The sequence below is a fragment of the Chelon labrosus genome (assembly GCF_963514085.1).
Source record: "Chelon labrosus genome assembly, chromosome: 20".
Classification (NCBI taxonomy): Eukaryota; Metazoa; Chordata; class Actinopteri; order Mugiliformes; family Mugilidae; genus Chelon; species Chelon labrosus.
Window position 1 is genome coordinate 10,927,814 of NC_140353.1, and position 7,999 is coordinate 10,935,812.

A 7,999-nucleotide genomic window follows, 5' to 3' on the forward strand; every position below is an offset into this window, starting at 1 on the left:
AGAGATCGAATCCTTTTGTGGTGTATATACTGACATTTAGGTTTCACTAACTGTGCAAGATGAAAATGTTTTTTGGGAGTCTTAGAAGTTGGATTTAAATACTGTGTTAAAACACAAATTTATGAGTCAATTGCTGCATATCAGCAGTGGTTTCACTGAAAACTTCATCTAACTTTAAAATCAAGTAGAAATCTGGATGTCTACGAAAAAATCATCAGAAAACACTTAAACATCAGTGTGGTTACGGGCTCACACCTTTAAGTAACTTGAGACCAGGATGCATCACACAGTCACATTTATGTGGGAAGTTTTCAGCTGACCTGCATTCAGATTTGGAGTGGAATTAAGCCAGAGTACCCAGAGGGAAAGAGCACGAGCACAGAACGCGTTATTCAGCCAACAAATCAAACCCAGAATCTTCCTGCTGTCACAGTGCTAATCACTGAGTCACAGTGTCATCTCTAACTAAAGAGATGTTATAAACAGCAAACACAGACAACACTATTATAAATATTCAAGCATGCATCAGACTAACAAGCATGTCACATCACCAGCACCAAAACGGACACGCATATTTGACAAATGATGTGTGTCAAAATACCCACGCCCATTGTTTTTCTGTGTTAGCCCACACGCCATCACCGGGGATTGACGCACACAGACATCAGGATAAACTGTCCTCTTTTCCAGGATCAACACGTGTCAACTCTCGGAAAAAAGCTCCAATTCCCTCACATTCGCTCCCTGAATAGACACATCACAGCTGCTGCATCTTGACTGCTTCTCCTTGCTGTGTGCCACTTTCGGTGATTATTTTAGACATTGCAGCGACACGGTAGCGCTCCCTGATGCAAGTCAGAGCGTTGTACAAAAGCCACACTAGCCATCAGGTCAGAGTCATTAGGATTTAACCAGACCAGCAACAATTAACTGGCAACTAATCTGCATTAAAAAAAAATAAGGTCAAGAGTTTCAGTACATTTTTTACACTCCTCCAATTTGAAGATGTGCCGTGTGTGGCTTTTGGACTTTTAGACCAACTTAAAACAATACAGTATGTGGAGAGGACAAAACTTTCGGTTGTGGGAAATTAATATGTTTAATATATATATATCTTCTCAATTTTTTACAAAAAGACCCCACTTACATGTGCACACCTACATAGAGTCACCAACTCTGCTCACCCTCCCATCCAAATATTGGTTGAAAACATCAAGATCATGACAGCTTCAATGCCAAACCAAGCGGCAACCTTTAGTGCAGGTAAATGAAGATAAAGTGCTACAAACAGCAGCTCCTCAAACGGTCACTACAGACTAATACCGAAACCTGCAAGTCAGACTGCCTATTTTTGAGACATAAATAAAAATGTTTACAGTCTGGTACCAAAAACTAACTAAGGCTAATTTTCCAATTCATACCCATTTTTTCTATAACTATTTTTGAAGTTCAAGGCAGATGCAGGTACTGCTTACATCAAGCCACTCAATATCATTCATCAGGAATCTTAAAGGGGAACTACTGTTTTTTACAAACTGGACCTGATTTCTGGCATAAAATACGATCGTTTACTCACCCATATAACTTTTGTGTAATTTGTAGTCGCTCGGGAGATAATTAGATCAGCGTATATCTTTAGAGTGGGAGTGACTGGGGCACCGAAACACAGCCACCAAATAACGCATTTGCCATGAAACTCGTTCATTTCACCAATATTTTGTTATCGTATGCTAGTGCTATTCCCCGTTGAGTCACCTGGAGTTACCTGTTATCATCATCCGGGATCTGTAGATTGACCTACAGACCCTGGATGATGTTTTTTGATCTGGATGATGTTATCTCTGAGCGCCGTGCATACCCGCGACTGTCGGGTTGTTTACCTGTAATCTGCTACTGCTAAGGTTCATCCACAACCACAGAATTGGAAAAATAATCAGCCATGTTGCAAACAAATACCAGTACAAATTACACATGAACAAGTTTCGCAACAGATAATGCATTACTTACAGGCTGTGTTTAGGTGCCCCAGTCACTCCCACTATATGGATATACGCTGATCTAATTATCTTCCGAACGACTACAAATTACACAAACGTTATATGGGTGAATAAACGATCGTATTTTATGCCAGAAATAAGGTCCAGGTTGTAAAAAACAGTAGTTCCCCTTTAGAAAGATAGATAGACAACTTTAATTCTCTATCTATCTAAAGGGGAACTACTGTTTTTTACAACCTGGACAGTAGTTCCCCTTTAGATAGATTTAAGAGGGAAGCCTGGGGCAGTTCACCTGTCTATATGCACAATCAATACTAAGCTCTCGGCTTCAAAGGCTATGAAACTGTAGTCCACAAACCAATGGCTGATAATGCTCTTCCCACATCCCCCTTTCACACACAGTCTCTGCCACGAACAGCACAGTTAAACAAACGCACTTCTGCACCAGAGTCGCAGTCCCTTACGAATGAAGCGTGACCTACAGCTTTACGTACAATAATTAATCCGTCACTTATATCGTTTTCAACCGCATCCAATTTTGCGCAGTTACACTGTATAAGGTATTGATATTAGTACCAGATGATGGTGTGGAAATTTAGTGAGTGCACCTGGAGACGTTTTAAGAATGCAGGCTTGCAGCACCATATACCCAACATCTGTTTGAAGACACGGCGAATTTTATTGGGAGTTTACTGCCAGTCGTTCTCATTAATTTGACATCAACGTACTAAATGTCAATGACTGCGAGTAATAGTATAGAGGGAATCTCGTCATGAGTTCTTAAGGTCTTTTTACCACCCAAGAGGCTTGTTTGTCTGTTACTTGTCAGTCTTTTTTTCTGAACAGGCTCCAAGTCTAAACTGCTTGTCATACTTGCAGTAAGTGGTCCTCGTAGCTTTCTGTAGGTTCCTGTTAGCGCCGTGGCACGTTTTCAACATATAAACCCTGGCAATATACATTATGTCCTCCTTTAGTATGGATATGGAAGACTATTGAAAAGGCTCCAGCAATTACACAAACGAATGTGTGTATCTGCTGCACTGAAAAGTTTTCCTTTTCAAACTGTTTCCTCTTCAAAGAGGTTCATAAACATTTAATAATTATACACAAGGCTAAGAAAGACAGTTGGGAATGAATGAACTTTCCTTCCTTCCCATCATTAGGTGCAAATCTGACTCAAATCTCCAGGACAGTTGGCTCATAAAAGAAAATGGCACCATTTCACACCCAATAAAAGACGCAAATTAACCCACATCCTCAGATTTAAGGAGAAACCGCAGGTCAGTGAAGGACATCTAAATAGTTGAGTGACTCCAGCTTTTAGGTCAACCTTTACGCCCAAACATAAATTATTAGTGTTTCACGCTGTGTAGGATGTGAACGTATATAATTCTACAAATATGTCAGTATGAACATCTTGCCTTCTCATTACCGTGATAATTAAAGCTCCAGCAATCAACTTCCAATATTCCAGCATTATTCATAAAGTGGTACGCATTAACATTGGATACCCTCAGATGTCTCCTTCCATATGATTACATATGATTGAGGACTTTCAAATATGTGGTCCTCTAACATTCAGTTTCATCTCAGGCGTGGAACGCGATGGAGGAGATGTGTGAGATATGTGAAAGGTCGAGCGCCGAACATGTGCACAAACTCAAACCATATGGAGCAATCAGCGGGAGGCAGAAATGCTGTGAGAGAGGAAATGTCAGAAAAGCAGCTTACATGTAGGAGCGGTGCATGCTGGCTAATTATTAGTCACTATGTTGGACATGTACTCGCTGCGACAGCACATTTAGCTGAAGAACATTTTAACAGTTTCTGTCGTCCACTCAATTAAAAGCATAACATTTCATCAGCGCTATAATATAATAATTATATATATCTTCTTCCATCATGTAGCTGGGAATTGGTGTATGTGGATGAGAATGAAGCCTGATGTCAGCGACTGATTTTTTCAAAAAAATAATTCTCCTGAATAAATATAGCATCACTGCTCTAGCAAAGAATTTACTGTTTATGACTACAATCTCAAACTAGGTTATAATCTCAAACTAGGGTAACACCAATCCAACCAACTGAGTTCCCCCGACACAATGTTTTAATCCGTCAACAGTGCTTTAAAACTTAGGATTTTATACTTTTATACTGAATGTTACTGTGCGAATCTAATTTAACTTTTCTGTAGGGTAACAAGGCTGCTAAGGAGCTGATATATTAGCAATTTGACTGTTTCCTAAAGTGATAAAATAGTGAAAACACTGAACATGGAAAATAAATCGTTTTTTATGTGGATCGTTCACTTTAGGATCAGTACCAAGTGATGCACAGCGCCAGTGTGATTTATTGGCTTGTGTATACCTTCCAAACTAGTATATCTTTACTGTAATGATTCTGTTGTTGAAATCGTAAACTCTTAATTCATATACTCAGGTCCAGACATGAGTGTCTGGCAAGTAGTTTGGATTTTTTCAGGTCTTCGTGATGTGCTCATCTTCCCTTTTTAACCCGAAAAGCCGCTGTGAATGCAATTTGAATTCTTAAGGACCATCTTCCGGCATTCACGGACAGTCTTGCCAAGCGTCATAACTTGAACCACTAGTGCCTGTTCAAAACGCGCGGGTTTGCTGCTACAGCTTTTCAGGCTGTTAGGAGCAAACCAGCGAAACACTGTAAGGGCTGCAGTCAGGGATCTGCGCATTTCTTTAAATAGCGTTGTATCTTTTCGTACCATGCCTGTTCAGACTGGGCCGCAGTAATTGGAAATTACATGGACGTACGGTGTATTGCAACTGCCTGGAGACAAAGTACCATGCTTCGAGTGTGGTGCCCTTTTAAGGCCACGCTTGTACAGTACAGTTTTAACGGAGAAAGAAACAATAACTGAACTGCAACTGCAATGGTTGTGAAGCAATGAATTGGACTGAATTGGGGGAGTTGTGTAGTAGTGGAGTAGTTAGAGATGCGGCTGGGGTACCAGGTTCGCCTCCTGCTGTGTCCGTGGCTGAGGTGCCCTGAGCAAACATCAAGCATCTAACCTCCAAATTGCTCCCCGGCCTTAGTGGCTGCAGCCCACTGCTCCAACTGTACACACTACTGTGTGAACAAATGGATGGGTCAAACAGCAAGAACTGCAATTTCCCCATTGCGGGACAATTAAGGGTTAAAATTATAAATTATTATAAATGCATACAGAGATTCCTTCACGATTAGTCTTTTCTCATGGTTTGCTGTATCATTGATCAGTTATTTGTCAATAGGTCACAAGGTCACAGGACTGCGTTCATACAGCAACATACACAGGTGCAACAGTTGCCACTGACCAAAGCATTACGAAGGGCATTTCAGGATCTACTCTAAATAACAAATCCTTCCTGTCAACCGAAAGCTCAGAGGTCAGACAAAGGCCAGATTCAAGTTAACAGCACCTGCTTAGTTCAACAGTTTCCTGTGATACCGCCCGTCGATCTGCCAAATGTTTTCTTGACCGGTTATTTTGCCTGTAAAATGTCAGACGACAGCGTTTTGTCAGACAGATAAGACTTTGAGCCCTGACGATGCGCAGAAATATTTAAGAGGTAAGAAAAAAAAAAGTCTTCGCCGTCTCCCAAGGTGATGTTTTTCAATTTGCAATTAGTCAGCGCTGGCTCTGAGCCCTCCGTGAGTAAAGGTAGGGCAGGTGAGGACAGCTTGGCAAAAACACACTGCAGACACTTTGAGCAATGCCAACGACTGGTTTCTTCTCTTGAGTGTAGAAACTTTGAACTGTCTGAAAAGCCAAATAATAGTAATAGATTCAAATTTGGTGATCATAATATATAGGTTTATGTTATTTAAAGCTATGGAAGCAGCACTGAGGCTGAGGGCACTTTTGTCACTCGGCAATGAGGGTACTTATCTCCACCGGCGCAGTGGCGTACAAACAACACATAGATTTACCTGCCACTAGTTATCTCAATCATCATTGATTCCTGCATTATAGTTTTTTAAGTAAAAATTCTCAAATGGAAATAACTGCGCAACAAACCTTTTTCAACTGTATTTGTAATAAAACAAAGATGGATCCAACAGCCACGTTTGTTCAGTCCAGCAGAACGGAGCTCCTTTGAGAAATGTCGAACCGAAATGATTTATTCCAGGTAATGGAAATGTAGCGAAAGGTCTGTTTTTGTGTCATGCTTTTTAACTGCCAGATGTACAGTCGAAGATGTTGTGGTTTTCTAAGGACAAGAAGCAAACTTACCACAACAGCTTAAACAGCTGTTGTCCTTGCCTGGCCAGTACTCCCATTTGATGACCTCTGACCTGGGTTCCATGCGGCCTCTTGACCAGGGCACCAGGTGTGTCTCACTGAGGAGCTGTTCCTCAATTGTTATGCGTACGCAACGTCACACAAACACTACGGCCGCCGAGAGAGTCCTGTCTTTTGCTAACCGTTTGTCTGTGCCGGTGAGTGTCTGTGTCGCCAGTTAACCACTATCTGCGGCTTTTCAGCCAGTTCAGCCTGTATGAATCGGCAGAAAAGTGCACCGGTTACAAACCTCTGAATAATGGGCAGATCATCTGGGCAAACCAGTGCACAAGAAGATAAATCTAATAAATTATCTAATCTGAGCAACCTAATGCACCAATTGTTTCTCAACAGCACGATCACCTTGATGGAATAAACTGTAGAAATCTGGTCGGAGGAAGGTTGTTAAAGAATTGACTCACATTATGCAACGTTACAGTAATCCCTTGATTGCATTTCCTCTTTTTATAAGAGGTTATTTTATCAAGAGAAGAGGTGGGTAGCTGTGGAATATACATAATATTTACATGTAATAGTAGCTAGAGCGTTGCTCTTTACCAAAATTCACACTGTGAGCTTGTAGAGGTGGCCTGTAGTGAGAGGAAATCCACATTTAATTGCACGAATAGGAACATTTCGTGATAAAACAGCGGTCTTAATAACATCATCTGCAGCAGGTAGAATCTGTCATATGAAGGGCAACAAGACGAATAAATCTTCAAGTCGACCGCAACACGCTACACCATGTCCTCTTGCAGGAAATAAGCAGCCTTGTATCACCTATTTTCAAACCTCTACATACCAGACTGAAGATAATGAGATGGGAAACATCAGTGGAAAATTGAGAAATAAGCTCCTCTCCTTTCCCAGAAAGTGAGAGAGAGAGATGCGGGGCCAACAGCTGATTAGATTATCCTGCTGGGACTGTGGCGAGGCTTCAGGCTGTGGCTGCCACACCGCCGCTCACCTCAGCTGCCCTCTCAGCCGTCTCCCATCCTCCCTCTTTCCCAGGCTCGTGGTCCGGTCCCTGCAGAGTAACACCTCCCCCTGTAGGATCAAGGCAAGGACATCAACCTAGAAACCTCGAATGCCTGGCTGAATTTAAACGGAGGCTCCTGAGGTGAGCAAAATGCCGCAGCACACGTTCTGAGTGGATTTTTTTTTTTTTTTTAATTATTTTCTTGTTGTTCACAGCGGATGAAATCATGATGTTTGCAGGATAATGGGTGCAAGATAAATGGTGCGTGTTCCACACCTCCCGTGTTGCAGTTTATCTCTCGTAAAAGCCTGTTTGTGAGATTAAAAAGTACATCGTGCAGTATAAACACAATGTTAAATGGGTTAGTGCGTGCTGTAAGCTAATCTTCTAGTTTCCCCTTCTGATTAACAAATACAGACTACTGCCACCTGCTGATGTGAAGAGTTATTTCCTCTTACGTGGGTGCAGAGCTGTTGGCTGTATGTTTAAGTAAAGTTACATTAGTCAGGTCCTGTATGTTTAATTGGTGTGTGCTGTGAGGAACAGATTTACAGGTCTTTGTTCCCTTGTCACTATCCACCTGGCAAAAAACAATGGTAAAAACAACTCAGTTTGAACTACAACCCCTTGTATGAGTGCTACAGAAAGGGCACAGTGAAAGACGTGGACGTATTAATCTAGTAGGAATCAAGGTCTGTTTTAAACCCAAGTTTTATTTTTCCTTGG